The 11,029-nt window shown below is 52.2% G+C and overlaps 1 protein-coding gene across 1 annotated transcript in view; it reads right to left on the minus strand.

The window, feature by feature from the left end:
• Nucleotides 1–8,561, minus strand: part of WASF2 (WASP family member 2) — a 29,451-nt gene extending 20,890 nt beyond the window's left edge. Inside the window, 1 exon segment of the mRNA XM_068172565.1 lies at nucleotides 8,422–8,561. The gene's annotated coding sequence lies outside the window, so the exon portion shown is untranslated.
• Nucleotides 8,562–11,029: the final 2,468 nt, after the last annotated feature.

The following is an 11,029-nucleotide window of genomic DNA, read 5'->3' on the forward strand; positions in this document are numbered from 1 at the left end:
CCAGCAGGGCTGCTGCCTCCCTCCATCCCGGCCTGAACTCCCGCTAATGAGCACAGCGCCTCTTCTCCTCACTGCCCAGCAGCTCCCGGCCAGAGGAAAGGCTTGTGTCTGTCGCACTAACAAAGCCCAACTCACAATACAGCAGCACATTCTCATTCCTGGGCAGCGCTCGGTAATTAATATGGAAAGAGAGGGTGTGCTTTTTTCCCCCTAAATGACTTATTCGTTAAGTTCGAGCATATTTTAACCTTCCTTTTCAGCAGATAAACTCTGTCTCATTTGCAGCTAAGCTCAGCCTTCCCTTCTTTGCCACACACTAAACTATTTTGATTAATGAAAGAGTAGGAACAAACCAGTTCCAAGTGTTTTCTATAGAGCTCAACTGCTCTTTCAGTTTCAACTCACGCCTAGATAATTATATCACAGCTCTGAGTGCCCCCACCCTTCTGCTGCACTTGGGGAATACTGGAAAGATAAGTCTTTTCTTAATTATTAAATGTAAATAGCTCATTAAATATAATCCAATTACTTTAATTGTAAGAAAAAGGAAGTAATTACAATATGTACATGTATTCTTGCCTGAACAGTTTTAATATCTTAAATGAATCTTTGCAGCATTAATATTTTAAGTCAACCTTTGACATGAAGGGAGAGAAAAAAAAAAAGGACATTGACTCCCTGATATTTTCCAGAATGTTGTATCTGCAGGGATTTTGGTCACAAAAAACCAAGAGAACAGCCAGAAGCATCTAAGTCAAAATGGTTTATAAACAGCATCTTAATAAAGTCAAAATAATACACAAGCTTTCCATTGTGGAGAGAAAAAATAAATATATAAACACAATGCCACATGAAGAGCCCAAATATGCTTCTGGGATCTCAGGAGCCCAGCAAGATGGGCACTGCTGTGAACACAGGAGAACAGGCACGATCCCATCACACCGGGACCAAAAGCCATCACCTATCTGGGATTTTCCAGGCGGTTTTTCCCCACACCCATGGTTTGTCCTGTTCAAGGGTGGGGAGAGGGGCCTGTTCCACATCTGGGATTACCCTGCTCTTCCGCGGTAGTGTCCAGTGAGGTGATCCCACAGAAATGCTGAATGCAGCGTTTGTGTGTGCACAAGCCATCTGTGCAAGGCACAGGCACGGCCCAGGATCCCAGGCTGCCGTTTGGGATTTGCAGGCAGAGCTGCAGGAAGCTGCGAGGAGCAGTCCTCTGGTTTTGCTCAACAGCATGACAATCCCTGGACTCACTTTCTCCACCCCTGCAGCCAGCAGGACCGAACAACCTTCCAGCAGACTCCAGCAAGGCCCCACTGTTTCGATCAGCCCCCCTGGTCTGACAGAGCGGGGTCAGGTTTCAGCTTGGCTGTGGTGACAGATGCCTGTGAAATCTCCTTGGGACAGGCAGAAAAATATTCAGTTTAAACTGTAGTTGTTTCCATTTTGCATGTTCTGAGCCCAGCAGTGATCTCACCTTACGTAATCTCCAGTGCAAACTCCAGGCTCTGGACCATCCAAACCTATTCAAGGGTGTTTGAAACCATAAATCCCAGAATGGTTGGGCTTGGAAAGGGTCTTAAAGCTCATCTCGTTCCACCCCCTGCCATGGGCAGGGACACCCTCCACTAGTCCAGCTTGCTCCAAGCCCTGTCCAGCCTGGCCTTGGGCACTTTCACAGATGGGGGCTGCTCTGGGCAGCCTGTGCCACAGCATCACCACCCTCACAGGGAAGGATTTCTTCCCAAAATCTAACCTAAACCTGCTCTTTGTGTTTGAAGCCATTCCGCCTCGTACCATCCTCCTGGCCATTGTCCCCAGTCCCTCTCCAGCTCTCCTGAAGCCCCTTTAGGCAACTGGAAGGGGCTCTAAGGTCCCCCTGGGAGCCTTCTCTTCTCCAGGTGAGCACCCCCAGCTCTCCCAGCCTGGCTCCAGCCCTCAGAGCATCTCCATGGCCTCCTCTGGACTCTCTCCAGCAGCTCCATGTCCTTGTGTTGGGGGCCCAGAGCTGGATGCAATAGACCAGGTACTGGAGTACAGGGGGAATCATCACTTTATTGAACTGATCTTTTTGGGAAAAGAGAGATTAGACCACATTTAGGATACAGGCCTTTCTAGCCAAGCTTACCACAAGGTCTATAATAAGCTGCTTTATGGAAACCTCTCATGTGAAGCCAGCCCCTAGATGTAACCTCCTTGATACAATACTGAATTCTCAATAGCAACCAAAAGGCTATTTTGTATAAGTTAATTACAGCCGTTTTTAATTTAGCTTGCAGAAGGGAAGCGGCCAGTGATTTCATGCTGCCCTAGACAGAAGGTAAAGGTTTTCCACAAGCTGTGTTTATAGCTCTGTGCTTTCCTCCAGCAAAGCACCGGCTCTGCAGCTGCTGGTATTGAAAGAACAGGATCTGGGTGTGTGCATGGTTCTCTCTCGCCTGGTTGGGTTTTTTTGCAGCTGCAAGGCCAAACCCATACGAGTGCGTGTGTGCTTTTTCTTATGGTGACAAAGGCAGGGTGCCTGAAAGGGAACTCGCTTCCGCTCTGGCAAGCACTCAACCATTTGCTGGGCTAAGGGGTGGTCGGGGAACTTTCACCCATCCATTCAGCCAAGGCCGCTATTCCCCCTCCCTCCCAATTAAATCCCATTTTTTGCACTCCATGCATGAACTGCAGCCACACCAATACATCAGATATTGTGGCTGATAGCCTCCTCTGAATGCCACTTAAAGCCCTCCAGTGCGGAGCGCTCTGAAAGCAAAGCATCGCTCATTCTTTGAGCGACAGAAAGAGACTTTTGCTATAGAGAGACCTGAAGTAAGACTCTAAGCAGTAAGGAAAAGGGCATCCAGAGAAAGAGGAAATGAGAAATTAAAACCACATTCAATCTTATTAGTGGTAATACAATAGGTCAACAAGAGTACTTTGCACAACTCCCACAGCATGGGAACAATTTATGCAGAACTTGGAGCAGTGACACCAGCAAGTTTGGAGTTTACCAAAATCAGCAAATTTTGTCAGCATTATCTTAAAGTGCCCATTTGGAAGGGGAGAGGGCTGGAGGGGGATAGTGTCTCCATGCCTTGCAGGGGAGTGAACTTAGGAGATGAGAATGTGAGGAATACTCCCGCTCCTCTTTTTCCATCTGAAACATTTTCTCTCTCAAGGGATTTCCAGCATCTTACAAGCACAGCCTCTTTGAAGTGCTGCAAAGTGGCATTGCTCATCATTTCAGTAATGACAGTAAATAAGCTCCAGTATTTTGTTGATCCTTTTCCTTTTGCTTTACAAACAAAGGTCAGAGTCATTAGCCCAGTTCGATGAGCCGGGAGAAATGGAGGCTTGGAAGAGGCAGGTCGCTCTGGAAAATCGTTGGGAACATCAGTGAATGAAGAAGACAAGTCACAGGACTTTGGATCAGCCACGCTGGATCACCCAGCCTCCAGATACCCCATGTACTCTCTCCATCATGGCCAGGCATCAAATGCAGCAAGAAAAAGAGCATAGGAACAAGGCCAGCACAGAGTTAGAGCTCTCCATGCTGCAGCACCCCATTGCACCTTACGACCATGTGGAAACAAACACTATCATTTAACTGTCCTTCACGGATTTCACTTCCCTAAACTGGTCTGATCAGTTCCTTAACTCATCTGAACAGTGTATCCATGAGATCATAGGGCAGCAAATCCCATATTTATTATGTTAGGTGAAAAGACACCTTTTATGCCCTTCACAATTAGGGGATTTCAATCTCCAATCTATGTGTGGCTTTGCTTCACAAAGGAGCTGTTCAAATAAATTTGTCACCATTCACATAAAACAAGCCCCTTCCGAGCAGAGGGTCTGCAGGCTCCATCTTCAAGACAGGCCTTGGAGCAACCTGTTCTATGGAAGCTGTCCCTGCCCGTGGCACAGCAATGAGATGAGCTTTAAGGTCCCTTCCAACCCAAACTGTTCTGGGTTCTATGATCAAACACAAGAGAAGCGCTCAGCTCTTAGGGAGCACTTTCAGTAGGAACCAAACTCATGGTTTAGGTCTGATTTACAGCAGCAGTGAGAACAAACCACATTTAACGGCTGGCTCTGTGTCTGACCCATTGTGGACTGTGCACTGCTTCCAACAGCAATGCAGGAGAACCCACACCTCGCAAACAAGTCACCAGCAACCTGGGAACAGCTCACCTGAAGCAGTGACACAGCAACAGCCTCCCAGGCAGAACTTCCAGCCCTCAAGAACCAATGCCAGCTGCTGCTGCCTCACGGGCATCTCCCGCCTTCCTCTCTCAGCATCACAGCATCCCTCAGAGCACCACTTCTCCCCAAAAAGGGTCTGGGATACTGCAGTGGAGAGGAGTTGACAGAGGAAGGAACTGAGGACACCGAAGGAACAGAGCAGGTCACCACTGACCCATTTGTGAGAGATCCATCGAGCTTCCTGGTGCTTTGAATTTCTTCATGAAAGCCCCTGGCAGAAGCATACTTGAGATATCTGAGCTCCACCACTTCTCCAGCAGCAACCTAACACCAGAGAGCTTTCCTGCAATTTCAGGAATTAGGGTAGGATCTAGATGAACTATTTCCCAGGCCCATTACTGTGGGGAAAGAGCTGGGATGGAGAATGTGATTAACAGCTCACGCTGCTTGCTCAAGAAAATAATGTGGAAGTTCACATTTAGGTTCTTCTGGGAAGAGATCTCCCCTCCTACTGCCTCCCAGGCAAAGGAAAAAAATATCCTGCAAACCTTCAGATGGAAAAAGAAATGTCATGTAAATGAAAATTAGGCCTGAATCGGATCACCTTCTACCAAGCACTCCCTCCACAGTGAAGCCTGATCTGCCTCCCGTCCTCAAAAAAGAGCCAACACATCTTTTTATTACACAGAGTTGCAGAAATACAAAAGGAAGTAAATGTCACCAGGGTGGTTCTGTTCTGAGCAGTCATTTGCTTATTACCCAGAAGCCATTGCTACATGCCTTTTTTAATCCCGTGTTTATAAATACCTAAAGTATTTAAATAAATGTTAATCTGCGGTAACTAAGGCCCTGATCTCACAAATATTTATCCTTGCACAGTGAGAATAAACACTCAAATACACAAATTTCTTACTACAGATCCCATTTCAGCCAGAGTGTTGTTGAAAACAGTAACACAGCAGAAGACAGGCTGGGAAAATAGCTGCATTTTGCCTTCCTGGGTTTTCACAGTGTGTCACTTTTGGGTTGTTTCCTGTGCATTTGTTGTAGAAACTGTACAAAGGAGCAAGGACAGAGCTGAGCCACCGGACAGGGCCGGTTGTGGCTGTTGGAACCCTCAGAAGGAGCTTTTGGCAGTGTTTTTTCCTGGTGTCCCATTCTGCATGAGGACAGCAGGAACTTTATCCACAGCACACGCAAACACAATCGCTATTCAATCCCTTTCCTGGTTTGTGACTGACTCATGAGCAACGTATTTTGCTCAGCTGAATGACCAAGGGCTCAGTATTATCATCAAACCAAACAGAGGCAAACCCAAAACCTTGCATCTAAAGTTATTAAACATTTTGAGTCCAGAAAACCCACTGAGAGAAACTATCTAGACGGCTTAAAGCCAAGTCTTAACACTTGCTGAAATAATCTTTTATTACAATCTGTCAAAGAAAACTTGAATTTTTGAAAAACATTAATCCTACCAACCTTTGTTCTTCTATCACCACAAAAATAGAAAAAAATAAACCCAGGAAAGGGATTTGTTGCTGTAACTTTATGCACATGAGGCAATCACTGAAGTTTTAACCCCTCCACCCACACACTGTGATTATCTAACATTGGTGAATGAAATCAACTTTTCCTACACCAGCCCTGAAGAATGAGATATATTCAAAGCACGCTGAGAAACTGGGTGGGGACTGATCAGAAGGGTTGTATTCCCTGTCATGAATCACTGTCTGCAAATACCTTCTGAGTTGTAACTCACAAAAATATACCATTTCTGTGTGGTGTGCCACATTAGTCATAGGGAAACCAGTTCTGTACTGGCAGGAGCCATCAGAAAAGTTTTATTTCTTTAAATTAAAATAATGGAATTTGGGACATTTGGTTTTTGATCTCATTACCAGACAAGACAAAAAAATATCATAGTTCTTTTTAAAACCAGAGGAAAATATATAGTTTAGGTAAAAGTTTACACTGAGTTCACCCCTAGAAATGTATCCTCTTACAATCCACACTTAGAAGGCACCGCAAGGCTTCACCTCATGTCAGGTGGGCTACAAGGGAGTGACTATACCCACTCCTCCAGGCTTTAAATCGTGCAGAAATCAAGGCTTGGGAAGGTAAATCCCAGAAAGTCTGATCCCAGCATCACCAACACACCCAGGGATAACAGTGACAACTGCAGCTTGAGCCAAGATCAGCGTCAGGCCGCTCTTGCAAGCTCAGGTCACGCTCTGTCACTCAGACCTCATGTTCTGAAGCACATTCCTTAAGAAGAAATAAAACCCCCAAAGTGCCCAGAACGTTGTGTGTGGTGTGCTCTACCCCACTGCTGGGATAACGCTCCTGCTTGGCTCTGGACGCGAGGGGGATTCAACGTCACTCTCTGGACATGCTGGCTGTGCTCTCGTGGGGAGATGTTGGCTCTGGTTTGTTTTTAACTCAGTCTGGGATTCAACCACGAGTTGGTTTCTATGGCAAAACCCACTCAAGGTCAGGAAGGGACAAATCAGAACGAAAAGTGTCGTAACGCAGCGTTCCGAATTCCTGCAGCATAAATTCCTGTTTAGCAGCAGCTGATTCTGCAGACGTTGAAAATGGGTGGAAAACATAACTACTGCCCTTCCTCATGTGACCGAGCGCGCAGGACTCGGTACTTCCCATAAAGCGGGACTTCCCAGGGCTGGGAAGGTGCCCCTGCCCATGGCAGGGGTGGAATCGGAGTCTTTAAGGTCCCTTCCCATCCAAACCATTCCATGATTCTATAAAAGCAACATTATCGCATCGGTTTTGTCTCAGGGAAGCACATCCGTACCCCTCAGCTGGCTCCCAATGTCTTTTAATTTCAACTTCTCCCTCTCACGAGTCTTCAGGAAGGACACAAAAGTGTGAGGGTTACAGAGGGCTCCATCAATTATGACTCTGCCTGCAGCTGATGTATTTAACACAAGTTTTTTTAAGCATTATTAATAGAATTTCATGTCCACCAACATCTGCAGTGCTGAAAGATTTAAGACTTTCCGTGCTTCCTAGTGCTGAACTCCCAGCATCAGCACATCCCTCAGCCCCACCAGTGCTCTGACCTATGGAGAGGTGCCCAATTCTGTTGCTCCTTCTAAAGAAAGCAAAGCAGCAAGGCCAAATGTGAAATTCTGACAGGGAAATAAAAAGTCCTACCACAGGAAGGCCCTTGAAGTCAAGTGACAGCCAACAGGGAGAAGCTGCAACCCTCACCTTTCTCCCGACTACCTGCACCCCAAAGTAACCCCAACACTAACCTGAACGCTGCTGAGGTACAAGCACAAGGACATTCCCTAGCAAGTTACTTCTTCTCTGGAAGAAATACGGTCTGAGGCCACCGGGAGGTCAGTGCACTAACCCGAACTGTCCGACCTTACCCAAGCCTTTTTTCAGGGTTAAAAAAAACCCCAACCCATTTCCCTAAGCACGCTCCAGCACCCACAGGGGGTCACATCAAGTAGCTCTAGATTTTATGTGCTGTGGATGGTTCATTGACAAGGGGGTGACGCACGTACCCAAAAGTGTTCCCGCACAGATCGAGGGGTGCACCCAGGAGCGGGGCTGGAACTCGGGCAGGACAGAGAGCTGTCCCCCAGTGAGGGCACCCAGCTCCCACCCAGACACACTCTGGACACGGACACAGACAGGTTTTCACAAGTCCCAATGTCAAACTCAGGCGGCAAGTGCCTGGAAAGGGAGGGATCCCCTCTGCTCCCCCCTCAAAGGCACCCTGCAGCACCCCCGTGTTTCCTGAGTCCCGCAGCGTTCCCCGCTACGCCAGACCTCCGGGACAACCCCAGGACGGCAGACACCGGCCAGGCCTCGGGAGAGCCCCGCAGGCGACATTTCCTTCGCCCAGCACGGGGCTCTGAGCACCCCCGGGGCTCTGAGCACCCCCGGGCAGCCCGTCCCTACGCCCCGATTCCCCAGGGCCAGCCCGGCCCGGGTACACACCCCGCACCAAACCGCGGCCTCCGGGAGGGGCTGGGGCAGTGTCAGGCCGGGGATGGAGCCCCGGGCCGGGACAGAGCCCCCAGACCCCCGCAGCAGCGGCTCACTATGTGGCAGGAAACACCGCCCGCCTCATCCTCACAATTCACTATCTGGCAAGGGCCTTGCGGCCCACTCCAGCGCCTCTGCCTCTCTCTCCCGGGAAGAGACGGCCCGGCGGGGCTGGGGAGGCCCGCTCGCCCCTCTCGCACTCACCCTGTCCGCGGCTGTGCCCTCCGCGCCCCCGGTCTCACTTCCACCAGGGCGGGCCGGCCCGCCCGTCCGCCATTCCACGGCTCCCCCTCCCTGCCCTGCCGGGCCCTCGCCCCGCCTCCCCCGGCCGCCGCGCCGCCGCGCCATTGGCTGCCCGCCCGCAGATGCTGCCGCGCCATTGGCTGCGCTCGCTGTCCATCAAAGCCGTCCTACGCCACTTTCGTACGGACCTGGCGCAGCGGAAGAACCGCACCCAAGCCGACCGCGCAAAGAGAGTAAATGTGGAGGAGTGTACCATGAGGGGAGATAGGCGGGGGGAACCCCGGGCGGTCTGGGGACAGATTACTGGGACAGAGGGGAGAACCCTGCCACCAGTCACAATTACGACATCTCAAAAATATTTGTGTTTGTTTATGAAAGCCAAAACTTGACACTCTTCCAAGTGGCATTGGAGGAAAGGCGTCTCTGTCACTTCCGCACCTCCCCCGGAGAGCCCCGCTTTGGTGTTGACTTTCGCCTCTATGGTTCCACCTGGGGGAGCGGGGGTGTCAAACCAGGGCGGGGCGGCGGCCCCGGGTCTGGGAGCTGCGTGTGGGATTTGGGGTCTGGGAGCTGGGTGTGGGATTTGGGGGCTGGGAGCTGGGGTCTGGGAGCTGGGTGTGGGATTTGGGGTCTGGGAGCTGGGTGTGGGATTTGGGGGCTGGGAGCTGGGGTCTGGGAGCTGGGGTTTGGGGTCTGGGAGCTGCGTGTGGGATTTGGGGTCTGGGAGCTGGGGTTTGGGGTGTGGGAGCTGGGTGTGGGATTTGGGGGCTGGGAGCTGGGGTCTGGGAGCTGGGGGTGGCATTTGGGGTCTGGGAGCTGGGGGTGGGATTTGGGGGCTGGGAGCTGGGGTTTGGGGTGTGGGGTGTGGGAGCTGGGGTTTGGAGTGTGGGAGCTGGGTGTGGCATTTGGGGTGTGGGAGCTGGGGTGTGGGAGCTGGGTGTGGGATTTGGGGTCTGGGAGCTGGGGTCTGGGAGCTGGGTGTGGGATTTGGGGTCTGGGAGCTGGGGTCTGGGGTGTGGGAGCTGGCGTCTGGGATCAGGGGATTGTGGTCTGGGATTTGGGGTCTGGGGTCGGGGTTTGGGGTCGGGGGTGGGAGTTGTGGACAAGGCGTGCAGGGTGGGGGGTTAGGGGACAGGCCTGCAGGAGAAGGGCTGGAGGGACGGGGGCCTTGGGGAGAGGCAGGGGTTGGCAGGGGGTGCAGGTGACAGGGACACTGTTGGGGTGCCGCCGAGCGGAGCCTGCAGCTGCCAGTCCTGCCGTGAATCCCAGGACCCCCAGCCCAGCTCGAGCCCCTCCTGAGGAGGGTGGCCCCAGCCCCCAAAGCAGGTTGCCATCACGGGGATCCCCGAGCTGGGCCCTGGGGACAGCCCCCCGCCCTCCTGGCTGGCCACCCAGGGGCGATGGCCACTGGAATCCTCCGGGTGATGCTGACTTTGCTCCCACCTGGATTTCTCCCCATGACTTGGTGAGGCTGGGAGCGAGTCAGGGATTAAAGGAGCCGGGAGTAGGGAACAGCGCTGTTGGGGACACGGGGACAGGCGCTGCTGGGTGGGCACTGTCCTGCACCCCAGTCCCACAGGGACAGGCAGCACGTGGGGGTCACTCCAGGGCCTGGAAAAGCCCTGTTCCCTGCCCCTCTCCAGCGCAGCAGAGAGGCAGAGTCCTGGCATGGCTTGGGCTGGAAGGGCTCTTCAAACTCATGGGCCAGGACACCTTTACTAGACCAGGTCGCTGCGAGCCCAGTCCAGTGTGGCATTGAACACTTCCAGGGTGGGGCCAGCATCCTGCAGCTCATCCTGGTCCTCGGCAGAGCCGGGGTGATGCTAATGCCCTCCACAAACTGCAGGAGCAGGGATCTGATGAGAAATTCCCCCAGATGGCATGCCATGTTTCTGCTGGTGCACCTGGATATTAAATCCTGCCTCCCTGCCTGATGATCAAACCAAGCCTGTGGGCTTGATGGAGAAGAGGGAGCGGGATGAAGGGCACTGGCACAGACATCCATCTTTTCCCTGCTCTGTGCTCCTGCTTTAAACCAAACCACAGGGAGTAAATCACCGGCGCTCCCGCCAGGAAGCAAACAAATCCGGAGCCGTGATGGCAGAGTCAGCGCCCAGGGTCACTCTGGTGTGAGCCGTGCCTGTCCCTCGTGTCCGTGCCTCCTCCGCCCTGTGACACAGCCTGTGCCTGCCCCGGGGTCCCTCCGGATCCTGCTGGGAGAGATGGACACACAGACAGACTGAAACAGCCATTTCTTGCCTGTTTTTTGCATCGCTTTCCTCCACGAGTCCCACCTCTGTAGGATGGTGCTTCCTGGTGCTCCCCATGTGCATCCTGGCAGGATGAAAAGGGGGACACGGGGTGGATGGGGGGCCCAGGGCCTGGGGTGCACGAAGTACCTGGGGTACACGGGCACATGGGGACCTGGGGTACCTGGGGTGCACGGTATGCACAGCACACACGGCGTGCCCAGGGTACCTGGGATGCAGTGGGGTACATGGGATACTGCCCCAGTACCCCCATCCTGCCCTAGCACCCCCAGTTCCCACCTGAGGGTGTGGGCCAGGGG

The sequence above is a fragment of the Anomalospiza imberbis genome, chromosome 25 (genome assembly GCF_031753505.1).
Source record: "Anomalospiza imberbis isolate Cuckoo-Finch-1a 21T00152 chromosome 25, ASM3175350v1, whole genome shotgun sequence".
NCBI classification, from domain to species: Eukaryota; Metazoa; Chordata; class Aves; order Passeriformes; family Viduidae; genus Anomalospiza; species Anomalospiza imberbis.